The sequence below is a fragment of the Schistocerca piceifrons genome, chromosome 4 (genome assembly GCF_021461385.2).
Source record: "Schistocerca piceifrons isolate TAMUIC-IGC-003096 chromosome 4, iqSchPice1.1, whole genome shotgun sequence".
Classification (NCBI taxonomy): domain Eukaryota; kingdom Metazoa; phylum Arthropoda; class Insecta; order Orthoptera; family Acrididae; genus Schistocerca; species Schistocerca piceifrons.
Genome location: NC_060141.1, coordinates 646,517,543 through 646,541,196, shown reverse-complemented (window position 1 = coordinate 646,541,196; position 23,654 = coordinate 646,517,543).

The window sequence follows — 23,654 nt, the reverse complement described above, 5'->3', positions numbered from 1 at the left end:
GCAGCATGGACTATCAGTTCGGAGACCATCTCTGCGGTTACCCTTGACGCTGCTCCACAGACAGGAGCGCCTGCGATGGTGTACTAAACGACGAACCTGGGAGCACGAATGGCAAAACGTAATTTTTCTGGATGAATCCAGGTTCTGTTTACAGCATCATGATGCTCCCATCCATGTTTGGAGACATCGCGGTGAACGCACATTGGAAGCGTGTATTCGTCATCGCTATGGTGGCGTATCGCCAGGCGTGATGGTATGGGGTGCCATTGGTTACACGTCTCGGACACCTCTTGTTCGCATTGACGGCACTTTGAACAGTGGACGTTACATTTCAGACGTGTTACGACCCGTGGCTATGCCCTTCATTCGATCCCTGCGAAACCCCACATTTCAGCAGGATAATGCACGACCGCATGTTTCAAGTCCTGTACGGGCCTTTCTGGATACAGAAAATGTTCGACTGCTGCCCTGGCCAGCACATTCTCCAGTTCTCGCACCAATTGAAAACGTCTGGTCAATGGTGGCCGAGGAACTGGCTTGTCTCAATACGCCAGTTACTACTCTTGATGTACTCTGGTATCGTGTTGAAGCTACATGGGCGACTGTACCTATACACGCCTTCCAAGCTCTGTTTAACTCAATGCCCAGGCGTATCAAGGCCGTTATTACAGCCAGAGGTGGTTGTTCTGGGTACTGATTTCTCAGGATCTATGCACCCAAATTGTGTGAAAATGTAATCACATGTCAGTTCTAGAATAATATATTTGTCCAATGAATACCCGTTTATCATCTGCTGTTCTTCTTCGTGTAGCAATTTTAATGGCCAGTAGTGTAATAGTCCAAGGGCATAAAATCTAGGGTTGGTTGAGATTGGTGTGGGACTGAGTTACAGTCTATCCTCGACGTTGTTCAGCCTATATTTTGAACACATAGTAAAGGGAATGTCGTGAAAATCGGAAGGCAAGCTAATTTTAGGCAGAATAAGTAAAAACACTGAGGTATGCCGATTACGTGGTAGTACTGCCAGAGACAGCGAAGGAATGCTTAGTTTCTTGTAAAGTGGTGATCACATGAACATTGTAGTGTTAGACTATTAGCATTTACTAATCACAGTGCCTTAAATCGCACTTAAGTACGGCATTTGCATGTTAAATAACGTTTTGTTTTTTCTTTTTCACTTTTCATGGGACTGATTAATAAAATCGAATACTAACATTAATGGGGTTTGTTTATAAATAAATAAATCTTCCGCTACCAGTCACGATTTTCTTTATTTTACTATTCTAACGACACGTTTCGAGAAATAATTCCCATTTTCAAGTGCGTTTTTTTATGTGTGTTAAGCCATTTCTTTTGATGTTGTCAGTGTGTGTGTGTCTGAATTATTTCTCGAAACGCGTCGTGCGAATAGTAAAATAAAGAAAATCGTGATTGGTAGCAGAAGATTTATTTATTTATAAACAAACCTATTGTATCTACAGTCGCAGGCTTTCAAAAACCATTTATAATGGATCAAATCAGACTAACTTTAATTTATGCAATAATTACAGAATGATATGAAAATATAAGTAACAGCAATACAACAGATACCCAAAAGCCATATCGATGAAGCAGTCTTTTTACCGTTAGCTAAATACTCACACTCATTCTCAGCAGAGCGCTTTCATTGAGTTTCTTTTGGCGGAAAACCAGAGCATTGCAGACATTCATAGGCGTTTGCAGAGTGTTTACGGAGGCCTGGCAGTGAACAAAAGCAGGGGGTTTCTTCAATGTCAATAAACGTCACAAACATCAGTATACTTTAAGATATTTTATTTTATACTGAAAGCAACCAGTTTCGACAATTCATTTTGCCATCTGCAGGCTCCTGCAAAATAAAAGAACATACATGTAGGATATAAGGGGGTACAAAGCAAGCTTACAGAAAGTGATGGGTAATTATAATACCGCCTAAGCTTAAAAATGAAAGTAATGGCGCTTAATCAAATCTTTGTGTACATCCAGCACAATGGACTAAAACATGTGTACATATTTGTCAGACACAAAACTATTTAACACCACAGATTTAGAAGGGAAGATGTAAATTCATTAAAGAGATCAGCACTAGACAAAGTGCAATCAAAGGCTCCGCTGAAACAGAGCTCGTCATTTTATATATATAGATATATAAATATTAGCCACACAGGTCGGCGATACCACAGTGAAACAAAGCAACAAGAGCGTCAAATCCTACTTAAGCAAGGCGAGTCCTTTTAGTTCACAGCCAACATCATAGGCTATTGATAAAATCAGCTGAGTTTCGTATGTGATGTGACTACTTGCCCATGAAAGGTCTCAACAAGGAAGAGAGATGTTTTGCTAAATCATGTGTAGGAGCTCCACTATTACTCGCCATTGGAGGCAGAGGAAGACCCTTTTTATGAACGTTTGGAAGGCCATACAGTCTTGGAGGTACACAACCATGTGGTCTTAACCTCTTGATGGTCTCTTGCGGTAAGGAGGAGGAATTTAATAGTGCTGAAGTTTTCTGCTGCACACGTTCTGTAGGATCGTAATCATTCCTCCTACAGGTAGAGTCACTTAGCGCGCCACACATCTTATCTTTATACACACCACGAGGTAACAAAACAGTTGCATTACCTTTGTCAACTTTCAATACCACTACGTCAGGGTCCTCTCTCAGATTTCGAGACTGGGGGCTCTTCGTCTTAGCACTGTAGACCTTCTAGTAAGTTTTGATGTGTTCTCACTTTTTACAAAAGTTCCTCTTGCAGATTCTTTGACACTGATTGGTAACGTGTTTCCTGTTGATATCTCTGCTTTGTTTAAGCGCGCTCTTTCCTAACTTAATTTCTGTGTTTAATCAAGAATATTTTGAACAGACCGATGGTGTCGCCATGGGTAGACCCCTCTCTCCTTTGGTGGTCAACCTTTTTTTGGAGGATTTTAAGGAGAGAGGACTTGAATCAGCTGCCCTGAAACCAACAGTTTTTTAGAGGTATGTGGATGATACCTTCATAGTGTGGCCTCATGGAGAAGACAAATTAATGGAGTTCCTACATCACCTCAACTCCATTCATAGCAACATCCGGTCCACCACGGAAAAAGAGAAAGATAGTTGATTGCCTTTCTTGAATGTCCTGGTTCGAAGGAAGAGTGATGGTTCTCTAGGGCATTCAGTGTATTGGAAGCCCACTCATACTGATTTGTACCTGCAAGCATCGAGTTCCCATCACCCGTCGCAAACCATGACTGTGCTTAAAACACTTGTTCATAGAGCTCATACTGTCTCAGATCTAGATACCTTACCTCAAGAACTCGCCCATCTAAAGACAGTATTCAGCGAAAATGGGTATTCTATCCGGCAGATTAACAGGGCACTAACAGTTAAAACTAAGAAGCAGGAAGTGGATAAAGAGGAGAACATGCCGGAACAATCTTTAGCTTTTCTTCCTTTCGTTCGCAACACTTCGTTTAAAATAGCAAGAATCCTCTGACAATTTCAGATAAAAGGGGTTTTCCACCCACCACCGAAGATTGCGGATCTTGTTGGATCAGTAAAGGACAATCTGTTACTACGAAATGCCGGAATTTAGAAGCTACCATGCCAGTGTGGTATGGTTTATATAGGTCAAACCACACACACCGTGAAAGAACGCTGCACTGAACATCAACGTTACACCAGTCGTTTACAGCCAAGCAAGTCCGCTATTGCTTAATATTATATTTCCACTGGACATTCAGTGGAGTATGGGAAAACAATGATTTCGACAACAGCAACATCTTTCTGGGACTCCATTATTAAAGAATCCGTCGAAATACTCCTGGAGGAAAATCTGTTGAACGGTGACAGCGACTACCAGCTGGTAAGTGCATGGAATCTCATCATCTCCAAGATTTGCTCAAATCGAAGACGACAGAGTGCGCCGATAGCCGCGGCAAACAGGAACGCAGAGGGCAACTGAGTTACGCTATTCCACCAGGGAGGGCGCTGCCGGCGGGCAGTGTGGTCCATCTATCTAGTTTTCGACGCATGTGCAGAATAGTTACAGCGCGTTATACAGGGTGTTACAAAAAGGTACGGCCAAACTTTCAGGAAACATTCCTCACACACAAAGAAAGAAAATATGTTATGTGGACATGTGTATGGAAACGCTTACTTTCCATGTTAGAGCTCATTTTATTACTTCTCTTCAAATCACATTAATCATGGAATGGAAACACACAGCGACAGAACGTACCAGCGTGACTTCAAACACTTTGTTACAGGAAATGTTCAAAATGTCCTCCGTTAGGGAGGATATATTGCATCCACCCTCCATCGCATGGAATCCCTGATGTGCTGATGCAGCCCTGGAGAATGGCGTATTGTATCACAGCCGTCCACAATACAAGCACGAAGAGTCTCTACGTTTGGCACCGGGGTTGCGTAGACAAGAGCTTTCAAATGCCCCCATAAATGAAAGTCAAGAGGGTTGAGGTCAGGAGAGCGTGGAGGCCATGGAATTGGTCCGCCTCTACCAATCTATCGGTCACCGAATCTGTTGTTGAGAAGCGTACGAACACTTCGACTGAAATGTGCAGGAGCTCCATCGTGTATGAACCACATGTTGTGTCGTACTTGTAAAGGCACATGTTCTAGCGGCACAAATAGAGTATCCCATATGAAATCATGGTAACGTGCACCACGAGCTCTAACATGGAAATTTCCGGACACATGTCCACATAACATCTTTTCTTTATTTGTGTGTGAGGAATGTTTCCTGAAGGTTTGGCCCTACCTTTTTGTAATACCCTGTATATTGCGGAACGGAGGACGGTTTCGCAATTATCTTCCGGTCCAAACGCAACACGGCCCCTGGTCACGACTGTGTCATCTACCGCCACCTTAGAGAAAGCCCCTTCTCCTTCCTGACTGTCCTTGCCCATCTCTATAACGTCATTCTCTCTAACGGCTTCTACCCCGACCTGTGGCTGACTTCCTGCGTCCTCTTATTCCTCAAACCCCACAAATCCCCTTCCATTGTGTCTTCCTATCATCTCATCTTCCTCACCTCCGTCTTCAGTAAGGTCTTTGAAACCATCCTCTCCTGTCATATCAATCAGCACCTTAATGAACACCATTTCCTCCCCCTTACCCAGTGTCGCTTCCGACCCTCCTTCTCCGCTGAAGACCATCTCCTTAACCTCGTTCACCTTCTCTCCCTCCAGCTTAACTCCTGTCGCTCCGCCATTTTTGTTTCCCTCAATCTCCAAAATGCCTATGACCGTGTATGGCACCCAGGTCTCCTCTTTAAACTCCAAACCTACTCCCTACCTATCAACTTTGTCCGTCTGGTCACTTCCTTCCCCTCTGCCGGCACCTCACCTGGACCATCCATCTGAAAGCCCATTACCGCCTCCATATCCTGAAACTCCTGTCTGGCCGGATATAGGGATTGCATCCTTCCACCATCCTCCACACCTACAAATCCCTCATCTGTCCTATCCTCTTTATGCCAGCCTTGCCTGCGTAAGCGAATCCACACACTTTTACAAGGCCCTCAAAATCCTCGAATGCCATGTGCTCAGTCTTGTCTTCCACATCTGCCTTCCTTCCACCACATGGCTCCTGTATGACCTTACCCCTTCCCCCACCTTCTCCTTTTCCTCCAACTCCTCCACATCCTTTACACTGTTTGCAGGCTTGATCCCCACTTGCCCCCCCACCCCCTGGATTCCTCCTTCATCTCCACCCCCTGCCCATTGCCATGCCACTATTGCTATGTCCGTCCCTCCATCCACCTCCATGCCCTCCATCTCCTTCATCAGAGCAATTTCCAGCACCTCCCCTCCAAGATGTGGAACTTCGCCTTGGATATAATCTTCCTTCCAACTGTAACCTGGCTTTGCTCCCTTCCCTCCCAAGGGTCCCCCTTTCCCTCGCCCCTCCTTCTCCCAGAGCGGATTTTCCTCCTTCCCCCCCTCCAAGTCCCTGCACCACCTCCTCAACTGTGTCTCTCCCCAGCCCTCTTTGATGCGCTCCAACCCATCTCACCCCTCTCCCCCCTCCCTCCATTCTCCCTTATCTCCATGCCACTGGCAGATCCCGTAATGTGCTCATCATCATCAGTGTGCTACATTAGTGTCGTGTTTGTAGCCGTTCTGCTGTGTGTCGAAAGGTGTGATTTTACTTGTGTGCTGGACTTGTACATAGTGTTACTGTCAGTGACTGTTATGTGCTACGCCGTCTGTTCTTTTTGTGGTGTCACCGCCAGACACCACACTTGCTAGGTGGTAGCCTTTAAATCGGCCGCGGTCCGGTAGTATACGTCGGACCCGCGTGTCGCCACTATCAGTGATTGCAGACCGAGCGCCGCCACACGGCAGGTCTAGAGAGACTTCCTAGCACTCGTCCCAGTTGTACAGCCGACTTTGCTAGCGATGGTTCACTGACAAATTACGCTCTCAATTGCTGAGACGATAGTTAGCATAGCCTTCAGCTACGTCATTTGCTACGACCTAGCAAGGTGCCATTATCAATTGCTATTTATCTTGTGATGCATGTACCGTCATTTATGGATTTATGGATTTATGGATTAAAGTTAAGTATTCCAGAAGCTACGTACTATTTTTGCTACTATAAAGTCCTTGTCCTGTTCCAGACCTCACGCCATCCCGCGTGAGCTTAAACACGTGCCCTTCGGCCTCCTGTCCTAGTGGATTGGCTGTCTTGCCAGTCCACAAAAGTTGACGATGAGGATTTTGCGTTCGTATTGATATTGCCCTGATTTACTTGTGTCATGGCTTCGCCACAATCTCCAGATGTACTGTCCGAATTTTATCGCTTACGGAATCAGCAGACGCAGGCCTTACTGGATGCCATTGGACAGCTCGTCCAGGGTCAACGTGCAATGCAAAACGGAGCGGCAGCCGCCGCTCCACCGCTACCGCAGCCACAACACGCAGTTGCACCACGTTTTCGTCCTTTTGATGCGGCACTGGAAAGCTCGACGGAGTGGTCACGCCATTTTGGATTCCATCTCGCTGCCTACAGAATTCAAGGTAATGAGCTGCAGCCTTTTCTCATTTCTTGCGTCGGAGTGACCACGTACCGTGAGATAGTCAAATTATTTCCCTGACGCGACGTAGCAACGCTGTCCTACGAAGAAATTTTGTCTGCATTAGATGCATATTTCAAAGAATCAGTTATGTAGTTGCCAAACGGTATACGTTCTTTCGTACAAAACGTATGGCCGGTCAGGCTAATAGGGCGTGGGTTGCAACTTTGCAAGGCCTTACTAGGGATTATGCTTTTGAGTGTGAATGTGGACTTCCTTATTCAGATACTATGGTACGTGATGCAATTGCACAGAACGTTTCTGATGTTCGTATACGGGAACAGATTTTGAAACTAGTCAATCCCTCCTTTCAACAAGTGATGGACATATTGGATCGGCAGGACACACTTGACTTTGCTCAGGAATCATTTGAAACTTCACCGGCCGTGTGTCACATTAACCAGCCCGCCGGGTGCGCTGCACGGAACAGTAAACAGCCCTCGCGCCCGTCCGCGCAGCTGCTGCCTGGCTCTTGGCCACGTGTGCCGAGCCAGCGAGCAAATGCAGTGAAATCATGCCCGCGATGTGCTACTAGCCATTCGTGTGAGAATTGCCCGTCACGCCAAGCTATTTGCTTTTTCTGTAATAAAAAAGGACATGTTCAAAGTCTTTGCCAGAAAAAGCTCCGATCGGAAGCTCCAAACCATTCCAGGCCCTTTGCTTCGCGCCGGAATCGGAATCGAACCAAGGATACTCAGGCTCGCGACACTTTGCCCATAGAAATTCATGTAGTTCATTCCACTCCGCCCAGTGCTACTCTCTCTCATAGTGACTGTGTTCGTCCCACAAATAGTGTGCGTCGACATCGACGGAAATCCCGTCACGTCGCAAGTGATCCTGTACCAGTGTCAGTTCACGTTACACGAGACAGTCGCTCTTGTCGTCAACAGGACAATAAACTTTTTGTTGACTTCGCCATTAACGGCAAAGTGATACCATTCCAGCTCGATACCAGAGCTGCAGTTTCACTGATCAATCACGACGCGTACAAACAGCTGGGCACACCTCCGTTGCATGCCGCCAATGTTAAGTCAAGTAGTTATTCAGGACAAGAAATCGCTGTGTTAGGATGGTGCAGCCTTCTTGCAACATAAAAGGGACAAACAAAACTAGTGTCACTGTGCGTCCTTCGTTCTTCTTCTGCAGTGAACTTATTTGGTTTAGATTTATTTCAGTTGTTTAACTTGTCTATAGTAAATCAGGTCCTATCAGTGAACCGGACTGTGCCTTCAGACAGTGTTTCCCGTCTCTGTGAAGAATTTGCAGACATTTTTGCACCGGGCCTCGATTGCGCTAAGAACTATACAGCACATTTGGAACTGAAAGTAAACGCGCAACCGAAATTTTTCAGAGCACGCAATGTTCCCCACGTATTGCGTAATGAGGTCGCAAAAACATTACACGATTTGGAATCACAAGGTGTGGTTGAACGTGTGCAGGCTTCTCTCTGGGCATCACCCTTAGTAATTTTGCAAAAACCTTCCGGAAAATTGAGACTTTGTGTGGACTTCAATGCAACAGTGAATCCACAACTAGTGATTGCAACTTTTCCTTTACCCCACCCGGAAGAGCTTTTTGACAAACTGTGCCCGGGTAAATATTTTTCGAAGTTGGACCTAGCAGATGCGTACTTGCAAATACCGGTGGACGAAGAATCCCAGCGCGTTTTGGTGGTTAACACGCATCTTGCTTTGTATTGCTTCAAACGACTGCCATTCGGATGTGCATCCGCCCCGACATTGTTTCAGCAATATCTACAAACTGTTGGTGCGTCGGTCCTACTGCAGCAAACTATCTGGACGATATTGCGATCTCCGGAAAGACGGAAGAAGAATATTTCGCCAATCTCAGAACATTATTTCAGGTCTTGCGACGAAATGGTCTTCGCTTGCGGAAGGAAAAACGTGTGTTTTTTGCTCGTGACTTACCCTATCTGGGCCATGTACTCAATGCCCAAGGCATACATCCCAGTCCAGAGCACCTCCGTGCCATACAAGACTTGCCTTCGCCGCAGAATTTGAAGCAGCTACAAAGTGTGCTGGAAAAATCAATTATTATCATCGCTATGTGCGCCACGCCTCTTCCATTTCAGCTCCGCTTCATCGCTTACGCCGTAAAGGTGTTCCATTCGTCTGGACGACGGAATGCGAACGCGCCTTTCGCCAGTTGAAATCGACGTTGCTTTCCAATACTTGCCTTACACCATTCGATCCCCAGAAACCAATTTTGTTGATGGTGGATGCATCGGATTTCGGGATCGGTCCTGTGCTTGCGCACGAAGATGGATCACATGATCGCCCTATTGCCTTTGCGTCCAAATTGCTCTCGTCTGCGCAAAGAAATTATTCACAGATCGAGAAAGAAGCTTTGGCTCTCGTATTTGGTGTTACAAAGTTTCATGATTTCTTGTATGGTCGTCACTTTACCATCATCACAGACCACAAACCTTTGGCATCGCTGTTTCATCCGAACAAGCCTGTACCTCCACGTACATCGCAGAAATTCATCCACTGGTCTATTTTCCTCTCGCAGTACCGCTACGATATCTTGTATCGGTCCACTGCTAAGCACGGAAACGCCGATGCGTTGTCCCGTTTGCCTGTTGCTGAGGATAGAGCATTCGATTCTTCCGAACTTGGTTGCATGTTCATTGATTCAGAAAGCGATGATGTGGTAGAATCGTTTCCGATTGATTTTCGTCGTGTAGCTACAGCCACAGCTGCTGACCCTGTCCTTGTTACCGTTTTGCGTTTTCTTGCCACGCAATGGCCCTTGTCAAAGTCACGGATCGAGGATCCGTTGGTTCGCCTATTTTTTGCTCACAAGGAGAGACTTTTTGTACGACGTGGTGTTTTACTGTTGCGTTCTGATAATGATCAGTCCAGGGTCGTGGTCCCACGTTCGTTACAGTCCTCTGTCTTAAAGCTTCTCCACCAAGGACATTGGGGTACAGTGAGAACGAAACAACTTGCTCGTCAGCACTGTACTTGGTTCGGAATCGATACTGCGATTACACAAATCTGCTCTTCTTGCATGGCGTGTGCCGAACAACAATCAGCACCACCGCGGAAATTCTTCGCGTGGCCAAAAACCACTTCCCCTTGGCAACGCTTACACATCGATTTTGCTGGTCCATTCTGGAATGCTCGATGGTTGGTTCTGGTAGATTCATTCAGTAATTTTCCTTTTGTTGTCCAGATGTCTTCCACGACGTCATCTGCCACCATCCAAGCGTTATCCGCTATCTTTTGCTTGAAGGTCTCCCGCAGACTATTGTTTCCGACAATGGCCCACAATTCATGTCCGCAGAATTTCAGTCATTCTGCAAGGCCAATGGTATTCAACATCTGACGTCCTCGCCGTTTTGGCCACAGTCAAACGGTGCCGCTGAACGATTGGTCAGGATTTTCAAGTCACAGATGTTGAAGCTGAAAGAGTCGCATTCTCGGGAGGACGCGTTATTGCTCTTTTTGTCCTCGTATCGCTCTGAGCCCCGAGATGGTCGCTCGCCGGCTGAGTTGCTGCACGGTCGCCCTCATCGCACCTTGATGTCTTTGCTACATCCGCCGCATCAGGTTCCTGTGCAGCGGCAGACACCTGCTTTTGCTCCAGGCGACGTTGTCTACTACCGCAACTATCGAGGTTCACGGCGTAGGCTCGAAGGGCGCATTCTTCGCTGCCTCGGCCGCGCTATGTATCTGGTTTTGGAGGCCTCTGGTGAGGTGCGTCGGCATCTCAATCAGCTGCGCCTCTGTCGTCGCACGGGTTCTGCCGCTCCCCGTCTGCTTTCAGCGACGGTGCCGTCCGGTCAGCGCCCTGGGGACCCATCTACTGGCTCGCCTCAGCCCCAGGTGTTACCGACGCTGCCTTCCCATTTGCCCCATGGCGACGCGCTGCCGCCGCCGCCGCCGCCTGCTCTCCCGCCGGCGACGCCCGCCGTGGACACGTCTCTGCAACCGCCGGGCGCCTCCCTGGGTCACGCGCCGCCGATCGCATCCCGTGACCAGTTGTCCTCCGACATTGGAACTCTAGCCCGCTCCGGACCATATGTCGTCTTCGCCCGTCGGGTGCCCCGACCCGATGGAGGTCGACCCTTCGGCCCCTCCTGTCTCTCTGCGGGCGCATACACCGAATGTTGGTGTGCACCCTGGACTAGGTTTTCAGGCGTTTCCTAGCTCCCCTCCGACCGAATGGCAGGGTGCGGGTGGCACAGCCTCGCCTGTTGTTAGGCTCCCCACCTCGTCGCATACGTCAACATGGGGTCCTCCCCACGGTGGGAGGAAGCCTTATAACACAACCGTACGCCGATTTTCTGGGGAGGAATGTGGTGTCACCGCCAGACATCACACTTGCTAGGTGGTAGCCTTTAAATCGGCCGCGGTCCGGTAGTATACGTCGGACCCGCGTGTCGCCACTATCAGTGATTGCAGACCGAGCGCCGCCACTCGGCAGGTCTAGAGAGACTTCCTAGCACTCGTCCCAGTTGTACAGCCGACTTTGCTAGCGATGGTTCACTGACAAATTACGCTCTCAATTGCCGAGACGATAGTTGGCGTAGCCTTCAGCTACGTCATTTGCTACGACCTAGCAAGGCGCCATTATCAGTTGCTATTTATCTTGTGATGCATGTACCGTCAGACCGATGTTCACCAATTATGGATTAAAGTTAAGTATTCCAGAAGCTACGTACTATTTTTGCTACTATAAAGACCTTGTCCTGTTCCAGACCTCACGCCATCCCGCGTGAGCTTAAACGTGTGCGCTTCGGCCTCCCGTCCTAGTGGATTGGTTGTCCTGCCAGTCCACAAAACTTTTAATTGTCTCAGTGTTTGGATCTTTTTTGTGCACTACTTTTTTATATAATTTATCTCCGTTTTACAGTCGCCCCTTTTTGTCTATTGCCTTACATAATGTTCCTTCCCTTTTTTATATCTCTATACGCCTTGTTTTCTGCTTTATGTTATTTTTAAATGTCTTCTGCTGTATGTTTTATGTCTTTTGGCTGAAGAGCAGTGCATATGCTGCTGCCAGGCTGCCCTGACGGGGAACTGAAATACAATAAAGAAAAAAAAACCGTTTTCGCCAGTCTGTGACGGCTCACCAGAAGATGACTGGCAGGTGTGGAGTTGAAATATCGTGCGAGGTATTGAACGACGACCGGCCGCAAGCCCGAAATTTGTTTGAACACTCAATTCGCCGGGAAAATTTTAAAATTCACAATAAAAATGTTATTTTGTAACTTACGGTCGCCAGACAATGTAACATCAAACTTCGATATTTAAATAATAGTACACATATTATAATGCGATACTGCTGATAAAATGTTAGTTAACGGCTATTAGCCACCGTCCATTATCTTCGCGCTGAATGCTGCGAAATATTACTACACAAATACAAATTGTTTATGACAGAAGCAATTAGGTTCGATATACTATCATTTTAAATAAAACACTGATACTTTTGATGACTTAATTCATCACCTAAATACTTCTACAGCGTCTAGTAGATTACGTTAAGACGTTAATCTCTAAACTCTGACAGACAGAACAGAAGAATAACAAATGAAAGTTTTTGTCTTTTGTTTTAGAACTACAAATTATCTGAGATATTATCCAGTACACCTATCGCATGCATAGAAATTAATTCTTTGCCGTTACTCGGCATATTTAATACCTACAGAGTTTTTCTTTTCCCTTAAAACATCTGCTACACTTTAATTCTCATTTTTATGCACATTACTGCTTTACACACTTGCCCGTCGAAGTTGTGGATGCAATCTCGTAAACCACCAAAAGATGTAATGCGTTCGTTTTGTCAGTCTAATAATTTACCAGGTTCTTTTCTCTTCGGTGAATAAATCTCTACTTCCATTAGTTTCTACTATATTATTCTGATTGAAGAAGTCAGCCAGTTTTCCAGAGATACTAGTTGTCACATTGTCTTAAGTAATCCTGTAAATACCGGAACAAGAAGATTTGGGCTTCATTCCCTTGGTGTGATATCGAACACTATTATAATATTTTGAGGTGTTTTAACAACAATCTTGAGTTATATGTGCCAAAAGTACGCTGGATTTTAACAGACACTATACTATGTTCTGCTTGAATCCATTAGCATCATATTGCATATGGGCACATGAGATGTTTCCAGTTTTCTGACAAATGACAAATTAACTACATTAATGCTCTTCGATTTCCTTCCACCACTTTAACCTAGCCTTAATAGCGAATTTTCTACCATTTTAATTTGATACATTTTTTAGGTTAAAATTTGATTTTCACGCCATAAATCTACGAGTATATTTATAACATGATCCTTATTTCTGTTATCTTAGCTTTGGGACAGTGTTGTTTGTGACTGATCTCCAGTGTATCTGATGCTATGCTTCACATTTTTGAACTTTCTTTTCAATTTTTCTGAATGAACTGTAATTTAGGAAAGGGAATGAGTGGACTAATAGTGTCACTCATAGTTGTTTGGTCGGAGGCGAGAATGTGAAGTCCCCAAACTCGTCCTCGATAACAATTTACATGGGGATCGCGCCTATTCATCATCACCGATTTCGTCCAAATTTGTGGCCTACTCAATGTTTGGCCAGAAATTAAAGTGACAGAATCGGGGGCTCCAGATGGCTAAACGGTTACAAAAAATAGCTGTTTTGGAGAGCGTCGGGCGCAGCATGCTCATCTGTCTTAACATAGCTTCCGGGCAGTAGTTGGCGCAGCAGAAAAAGTCGAGAACGTGTGGATTGTTGCTACCATCTTCAGCCATATGTTTTCAAATTCCTTTACTCAGTGCCACAGGTTTCTGTACTACACTGTACCATCATCAGGCCAAATGTGCATCAAAATGACAAGTCTTCATAAAAGAAACACAAGAACAATGTCACAATAAATGCTATTGAATACCTTTCCTTTCTGAATATAACGATACCTCAAAATATTTAGCACATTATCATTATATGAAGAAAAACATACATAAGTTGTAATTTATCTTCACGAGTAATTAATTGTAAATCTCATAGGGCTAGAAAATATGTCTATTGCTTAATAATACTCAATCCTTGAATAAATCAATCTTCGATAGGGTGTTCCAACAGTTGTTGCGAATTCAAATAGATCACAAAACAGGACAGCTGTTGAGTGAGATTGGCAAATCATACATATTAAGTATATAAAACGACAAACATGAACTTGTTTGAAATATCATCGATAGAGGCACTGTAGCACTCACAAATTTGTCGGAACTACACTGGATGTCTATGGAGCTCCACTATCTATGTCTAATTCAATATTCCGCTATTTACAGCGTCAATGGTATGCCGAGAATACAACATTTCAGACATTACCTCTCACCACGGACCACACAATGGTCGACGGCCTTCACATAACGACTGAGAGCAGCGGCTTTTTCGTAGAGTTGTCAGTGCTAACAAACAAGCAGCACTGCGTGAAATAACAGCAGAAATCAATGTGGGCCGTACGACTAACGTATCTGTTAGGACAGTGCGACGAAATCTGGCATTATTGGGCTTTGGAAGCAGACGACCAAATCGAGTGCCTTTGCTAACAGCACGATATCGCCTGCGGCGCCTCTACTGGGCTCGTGGTCGTAGCGGTTGCACCCTAGAAAACTGAAAAACCTTGGCCTGGACAAATGAGTCCGGATTTCAGTCGCTAAGAGCTGATGATAGCGTTGGAGTGTGGTGCAGGCTCCACGAAACCATGAACCCAAGTTACCAACAAGGTACTGTGCAAGCTGGTGGTGGTTCCATAATGGTGTGGGCTGTGCTTACTTGGAATGGAGTGGGACCTCGGGATGCTCAGACAATTTGCAGCCATTCACGGATGTCATGTTCCCAAAGACCAGTGAATTTTTTTATGGATGACAATGCGCCGTGTCACCGGGTCACAAGAACGTTATGAACAATAACCACCAATTTCGCCTGACGTGATTCCCATGGGACATGGATAGCAGTACGCGAATACTTTCAAATCGTATCGAAAGCAAATGATCGTGCACTTCTGGACATCAGGTAAATCACTCCGCTTCGCATTACGACAACGACTGCACAGTTTTAAGTGTCCACCGACACACTCTATATATCTTCCATTGCTAGTGCTGCCACCTCCCGTCTGTGAGTGATCATTGCACTCTGACGTTGAACATAGGTGGTGGTTACGTTAATGTAACTGGACCGTGTGGGAAAGTTTTCGATGGAATTTTTCTACAAAGTAAATTGGTTGAGTCAAGGGGCATGCTTGGAACGACTTTTTCATGATGAACGTATATAAATTGTGCACTACTGTCACATACTTACTCATGTATGAAGAGTTCGCTGCCAGTGCAAGTTAGCACGTAGACCGTAGCAGCTGCTGAGAAGAGGCCCTTATAGAATGCAATTATCGTTCTGCAGCGGGGACTGTGCTGATATGAAGGAAGGAGATACTGGCAGAATTGAAAGTGTGAGGAGAGGTCATGTATCGTGCTTGGGTAGCTCAGTCGGTAGAGCATTTGCCCGCCAAAGGCAAAGGTCCTGAGTTCGAGTCTCGGTCCGGCACACAGGTTTAATCTGCCAGGAAGTTTCGCAAAAGGGCCTTTGTTTGTGTTAGGCCCCAAAGTTTAGGATTTAAAATGAAATCGTAAGCTTTTCTTCATTATATTTCGGCAGATTTGGAGATAACACTAGGTAAATCAGTGCCTCTAAACAAGTCACAGTCTATATTCCTTAAGGTGATGTCGTTTAGACCTGTTCCTTAACTAATTTCTAATGCACTTTTGTGTTGCAAAACTATATTCTCCACTGCAGTTGGTGATAATCGAAGATAAATATATGGGTAAAATTAATCGTATATTTGGGAAACTCGAGTTTAATTTTCCATTAGAAACAGTTGCTTAAGGACTGACAACTTGAAGTTTCGTGACGATAGTGAGCTATAGTAGATATGTGACGTAGATGTTATAAAGTTTCTTTAAACTTAAAAGGTTTTCAGAGTGTATATGTGCCGTGCAATGGCCCCAAAATAACATGTTTTTGGGCTGTTATCGTCATACACACGCTTAAAACTTCGACTGTTTTCGCACCATGTGGAGATATAATAGCTACTGCACTACACTCACGTTTTTAAAGAAATTCAATTCATTAACGACTGTTTTTCGTTTCCCGTCGATTCTTAGTTACTACGAATTCGTAGAGGTTTGCTCCGACTGTGGAACTAAATGAAAGGTAGTTCGATTTTTGCCATACGCGTATCGCTTCTTTTATTTATGAAGCCTCTTCAGTGGCCTATAATACATGTATCTTTTTGTAACTGTATAATAAATGTATTATGTATTAGTTACAGTATGTTCCTGGAAGTATGAAAACAGCCATTCTACACTTGATAAAACATGGACATGAACCATCCAACATGGAACAAGGCATGAAAGTTGTTAGAGCGAACAATCACAGCAAAAACTCCCGCCATTACAAGAAAAATTTCACATAGGAGCAATGAAAAAGATGGTAATTAGTGGCCAAATCAACACAAAGAATAACTACCCGATGTAAGCCACAATAACAAAGACAAATTTGAAACATAACCTGGGCCCCGGTGGAGGGGATGGTCGAACCACTTGGCCGTGACCAACCTCTCCACCCCAAATCTTATGATACTGGAACGTCTTTGGCTTCGTCCTGCCTTTGGTGTATCCCTGATCCCCTACCCAGGAGTAAGGTTGGCACTACTATACTACAGATCTACTTCTGCTGTTTCCCAACTAGTATTTGGCCACGCTTTATGGGAAAGTGGCACACTGTAGAAGGAATGAACGACTCTTATAGTACACTTACAAATATAAATACTGCATCCATTAAGTACTTTCTTATTGGTAATCAACTGAACCCTATTTTAATTGATCGTTTTATTGCGGTTAGCCCGAACATATTAGGGAATTCCCCTGTGCGTTTTGTGGTGTTGTCAACTTAACGACACATAATGTATAGGTGTGGCCCAGCGCTCAGTTTTAGAAGCGAGCTAAAATTAATATTACTCACTCCAGATCAGGACACCATCGTCTTTCCACTGAACAGTAGGTAAAATATCGTTCATATCTAACTTGATACATTTGTTTACACCCACACGCGGAGCCCCTTAATGCATGGGGCCTGAAACATTTTCCAACTTTTGCTGCGTGGATAATCCGGTACCGTTTGCTACACACATCGAACAACAACTGATCAAATCACATTCCCAAGTGAACGACTCAGCGATGTAGGTGTTAAGTGTGGCCAGCATCGCTGGTGGTAATATTTTCTGTTGAATACAGTGTGGCGATAGCCAACGCTAGCGAATATGGAACCATTACCATCTATTGGTAGACACTACCAGTGTCCTAACTGAACCCCTATGTCAGGCATAGAATTGTTGTAGAAATATATGAATGAGTCAAATAGGCAAATAGGATGGCCAGCTTGTAATGAAATGCTTGTGTTATATGAAGCGATACCACACCTTTTAACTGCTTATAATTGTAATGCTAGCAACGTCTCAGCCTTGAACATGAACAATATCTAATCTAGTAATGTAATTATATATTAACTGGTCACAAAACAGTGAATAACGTACTTCATAATTAGTGCTACGTCGTAAGCGTCTTACTTTACACAGGCCTTTACATCGAGAATTACTGTATGTCCACATAAAACTCCTTAAAATCTAAGGCACATTCGGTACCAAGTATTATCATCTCAGATATAACACGCAAAGTAGTGTCTACTACAATGCAATAAAAATGAGAGATAAAAGCTCTGCATATTATTTTACAACGCTGGGGTAGATAGAACTGAAAAATTCGTCCTGAACTGGAAAGACACCGTCGAAAGTGCATCTGTTAATACGATAACTAATGCTCCAGTACTGGATAACACAGTAGGAAAGAGAATTTTTGGACGCTCCTTAACTAACTGGTGTGAAAACTTCTGAGATTGAAAGGTGCTAAAGTCCCATCGTTGAAAAAAATTGTGATATCGTACAGAGATTAGCGAGGGTTGACTGCAGTCTGCAATGATGTATTGCATGCGCTCCCGAAGACCACGCCCTGTCTCTCAGCATAGCGGCACACTCACACTGAGGTCAATTTAGGGTCAAGCTAGTAAATGCTCCGCCCAGTTCTGATTTGAAGGAGTCAACATCATAGTGTAGGACCAAAGTGATAGTTAAAGTTTCCGATGGTCTTGTTTATTTAAATGTGGAATATTTTGCTGTAAGAGAACAGTTTGCTAAATACTCGTATATGCATGCAGTGATGCTTTAATACTCTGTAGCAGCTGTGACATTTCGAGCAGTCCTATGGCAAAGATGTGTGTCAAAGATAAGTAAATCTTTCATTAATTTATGTAATAAAGTGATTAACATTTCATGTGTTCTAATATGATGAGCCTTTTTTCCAGAGCAATCAAAATACTCACCCCTGTAGCCAGACGAAAGTAGTTTCGTTTGGTCACAACAAGGACGATGATTAATGAAAGAGATCACGAAGTTAGCATTTTCTGTAACACTTGCTCATGCAGTATATGTATTTAGTTTTTGTTGAATTGTTGTTACTGATTTTACACAACATATGCATGTTGTTGTTGTAGTCTTCAGTCCTGAGACTGGTTTGATGCAGCTCTCCACGCTACTGTATCCTGTGCAAGCTTCTTCATCTCCCAGTACCTGAATCTGCTTAGTATATTCATCTCTTGGTCTCCCTGTACGATTTTTACCCTCCACGCTGCCCTCCAATGCTAAATTGGTGATCCCTTGATGCCTCAGAACATGTCCTACCAACCGATCCCTTCTTCTAGTCAAGTTGTGCCACAAACTCCTCTTCTCCCCAATCCTATTCAGTACCTCCTCATTAGTTATGTGATCTACCCATCTAATCTTCAGCATTCTTCTGTAGCACCACATTTCGAAAGCTTCTATTCTCTTCTTGTCCAAACTAGTTATCGTCCATGTTTCACTTCCATACATGGCTTCACTCCATACGTATACTTTCAGAAACGACTTCCTGACACTTAAATCTATACTCGATGTTAACAAATTTCTCCTTTTCAGAAACGCTTTCCTTGCCATTGTCAGTCTACATTCTATATCCTCTCTGCTTCGACCATCATCAGTTATTTTGCTCCCAAAATAGCAAAACTCCTTTACTACTTTAAGTGTCTCATTTCCTAATCTAATTCCCACAGCATCACCCGACTTAATTTGACTACATTCCATTATCCTCGTTTTGCTTTTGCTCTTCCAGGTCCTTTGCTGTCTCTGACAGAATTATAATGTCATCGGCGAACCTTAAAGTTTTTATTTCTTCTAAATGGATTCTTTTGTTTCCTTTACTGCTTGCTCAATATACGGATTGAACAACATCGGGGAGAGGCTACAACCCTGTCTCACTCCCTTCCCAACCACTGCTTCCCTTTCATGTCCCTCGACTCTTATAACTGCCATCTGGTTTCTGTACAAATTGTAAATAGCCTTTCGCTCCCTGTATTTTACATATGCATAATCTTAGGTAATTCTGTTTTCCCCATAGTTCCAAAATTGCATTACTCTAACAGACTGAAGGATATACATTGCACAGATGCATGTACAAAACTCATTTAAATGAGACAAATGTGTTTTCTTCTAGTGTATGAGAAACATTTGTTGCTGTTTGCATCCATGAGATGCAGGATAAAGCACAGAGAGATCCCAATGGACAAACTGTTATTGACATTGATTCATTACAGGTCTGGGACAATAAGATGGACTGCCAACACATATTAGTCATGAGCTCCACTCACTTTTAGAGGTAGGGCTTGTTTCTAATGAGATGTATTGCAACCACACCGACACCCACGAAAGTTAAAAAGCATCTAATTACATGAAACTATATGATTCCAGAGATCTTTCCAAGTCCCAGACATCTATGTTGTACATACACAGACTGAAGCGACAAATACACGAAAACTGGGTTTCGAAAATGGGCCTCTTGCTCACTAGACATGTGAGCTCACCACTAAACCACCCTGACATAGCCGCTTTTTTCATCAACATGGACTACCCGAGCACGATTCCCTTCTTAATCCAAATTCCCATTCACCAGTGCCTGGGTTTCAGGCAGGATCCCTCGGTTTCGTTTGCTCTTCTAGTACAATTGGAGAGCCACTGTAATGCTGTTCGAGTTTGGAGGGAACATCAAATGGGCTGATGTGTGAATGAGAATTTAGAGTGAGGAGGGAGGCATGCTAAGGTAGACCGTGAAGTTGTGAATAGCCACTGTGCCAGGGTGGCGTACTGGTTAGCACATCCTTCTAGTGATCGAGAAACCCAGGTTTCAGTCCTGGCCTTGGTGCAAATTTTCATTCATTGCTTCAGTCTGCACGTAATTATAACTTTATGTCATCCGATTTTCCCCAGGATTACAAAATTGCTTTCTTTAACAGATTTGGGTATATATTTCACACACATATATGTATGTCACTCACGTGCATTGCACTCACAGACAAATAAATGTCTTTTATTTGAGCGAACGAGGGCCAGCAGTTATGACCGAGCGGTTCTAGGCACTTCAGTCCGTAACCGTGCTGCTGTTACAGTCGCAGGTTCGAATCCTGCCTCGGTCGTGGATATGTGCGATGTCCTTAGGTTAGTTAAGTTTCAGTAGTTTTATGTCTAGGGGACTGATGTCCCCAGATGTTAACTCCCATAGTGCTTAGAGCCATTTGAAATTTTTTTTTTTTTTTGAGAGTATGAGGAAAGCTGTTTGCTGAAAGAATCAAGAAGGTGCAGGACAGTGCGTAGAGTGATCTCGATTGCATGAATTGTTATTGACTGATCATGTTGATTAATGACAGGGCTTTAATCATTGATACACAAAACTAACACACGGTTATTGGAACTGGCCAACAGGTGGAGGTAAGGTCTACTTCCAATGATGTGGTTTGCTAATTGTCTGTAAGAAAATTAGCATACCAACAACATTTTCATAACATCTATCTGTAAGAAAATTAGCATACCCATGACATTTTCATAACATATATTAGCAGCCAAGTTATAAGTATACACAGACAGACTTTCCCGTCATTCTTGGAAATACGTACGTCCAGAAAGGTAACCATACTGTACTTGAACACACTCTGTGGAGAAACAGCGTAGTGAGGGAGAGAACAGCAGCCTGGCCACCATTTTAGCGAGCGATTGCCCGGTGCGCTGGTAGCACACGCAGTGAATGAGGCGACACAGCGGCTGGGGAACGGGATGGCGACGCACCGCATTAATCAGACCGTCAGCGGCGACGCGGCGTGGGGCTGACGCGTCGCAGCCGCCTCTTCCACGTCCGCCGGCGCATAATTACGATTTATCGCGCCATCCATCATCTGCGGATCCGCGCTCATTAACACCGCTTTTTGACCGGTTACGAGGTTAAGGTTTCTTTCAACTGCGATGTCTGTAATCGCAGAAGCCTGAAAGGAGGAATACAAACGGCGAGACAGCGAGTGCCTTGTCACTCCATCATGCAGCACAGGAATTCATCTGCCAGGGGCTAGACGTTCTAAAACTGTTGGCTTACCACTGCATGAATGAATGAAGCTATTGTGTGGTCCAGTCACATTAATGTGACAATCTCCTACATTCGACATCAGCGTGTGATAACCACTCACAGAAGGCAGGGGGCACCGTTATCAGTGGAGGGTATATGGGGAGGATCATCTAAAATCGCAAATTGTGGAAATGGAAAGTGCTATTGATGTATGGTCCGCACATAATGGACTAGTAGTTAGGGGCTCGTGTTGTTAGCCATTAACAAATTGAAATAATGCTGAGAAAGAACATTTTGTGTACAAACATACCCTTTTTTAAATGGAAGAATGACTATTCACACTGGTGTCTGCTGCAGGGTTTGAGCGCGAATCATTTACGAGATATCGTTTTCCGAAAAGTTTCCAGACTGACACATGTTTTGTACAGTACTGCCTAAATTTTGATAAATAATCAGCATTGTCGGCCGAAGACTTCCGGCATAAGAAGTCAGCCTCATCCTGCCAACGGCCTTGTCAAAGAGGGCGGAGGAGCGGATACAGGTTCAGGGCACTCTCTTGTCCTAGGGGTGGGAAATTGCCCCTAAAGGTGGAAGAATCAGCAATGATCAACGATATGAGGATGCAGAAGGCAATGGAAACCACTGCATTAAAGACACGTAGCGTGTATCCACAGGACATGTGGCCTGTACTTGAAGAAGTGTCATGATGATCTCTCCATTGGCAAAAGATCCCGGAATAGTCCCCCATTCGGATCTCCTGGAGGGGACTGCCAGGGGGAGGTTACCATGAGACAAAGATTGAATAATCAGCGAAAGGATAACGTTCTACGAGTCGGGGCGTGGAATGTCAGAAGCTTGAACGTGGTAGGGAAACTAGAAAATCTGAAAAGGGAAATGCAAAGGCTCAATCTAGATATAGTAGGGGTCAGTGAAGTGAAGTGGAAGGAAGACAAGGATTTCTGGTCAGATGGGTATCGGGTAATATCGACAGCAGCAGAAAATGGTATAACAGGTGAAGGATTCGTTATGAATAGGAAGGTAGGGCAGAGGGTGTGTTACTGTGAACAGTTCAGTGACCGGGTTGTTTTAATCAGAATCGACAGCAGACCTACACCGACAACGATAGTTCAGGTATACATGCCGACGTCGCAAGCTGAAGATGAACAGATTGAGAAAGTGTATGAGGATATTGAAAGGGTAATGCAGTTTGTAAAGGGGGACGAAAATCTAATAGTCATGGGCGACTGGAATGCAGTTGTAGGGGAAGGAGTAGAAGAAAAGGTTACAGGAGAATATGGACTTGGGACGAGGAATGAAAGAGGAGAAAGACTAATTGAGTTCTGTAACAAGTTTCAGCTAGTAATAGCGAGTACCCTGTTCAAGAATCACAAGAGGAGGAGGTATACTTGGAAAAGGCCGGGAGATACGGGAAGATTTCAATTAGATTACATCATGGTCAGACAGAGATTCCGAAATCAGATACTGGATTGTAAGGCGTACCCAGGAGCAGATATAGACTCAGATCACAATATAGTAGTGATGAAGAGCAGGCTGAAGTTCAAGACATTAGTCAGGAAGAATCAATACGCAAAGAAGTGGGATACGGAAGAACTAAGGAATGACGAGATACGTTTGAAGTTCTCTAACGCTATAGATACAGCAATAAGGAATAGCGCAGTAGGCAGTACAGTTGAAGAGGAATGGACATCTCTAAAAAGGGCCATCACAGAAGTTGGGAAAGAAAACATAGGTACAAAGAAGGTAGCTGCGAAGAAATCATGGGTAACAGAAGAAATATTTCAGTTGATTGATGAAAGGAGGAAGTACAAACATGTTCCGGGAAAATCAGGAATACAGAAATACAAGTCGCTGAGGAATGAAATAAATAGGAAGTGCAGGGAAGCTAAGAGGAAATGGCTGCAGGAAATATGTGAAGACATCGAAAAAGATATGATTGTCGGAAGGACAGACTCAGCATACAGGAAAGTCAAAACAACCTTTGGTGAC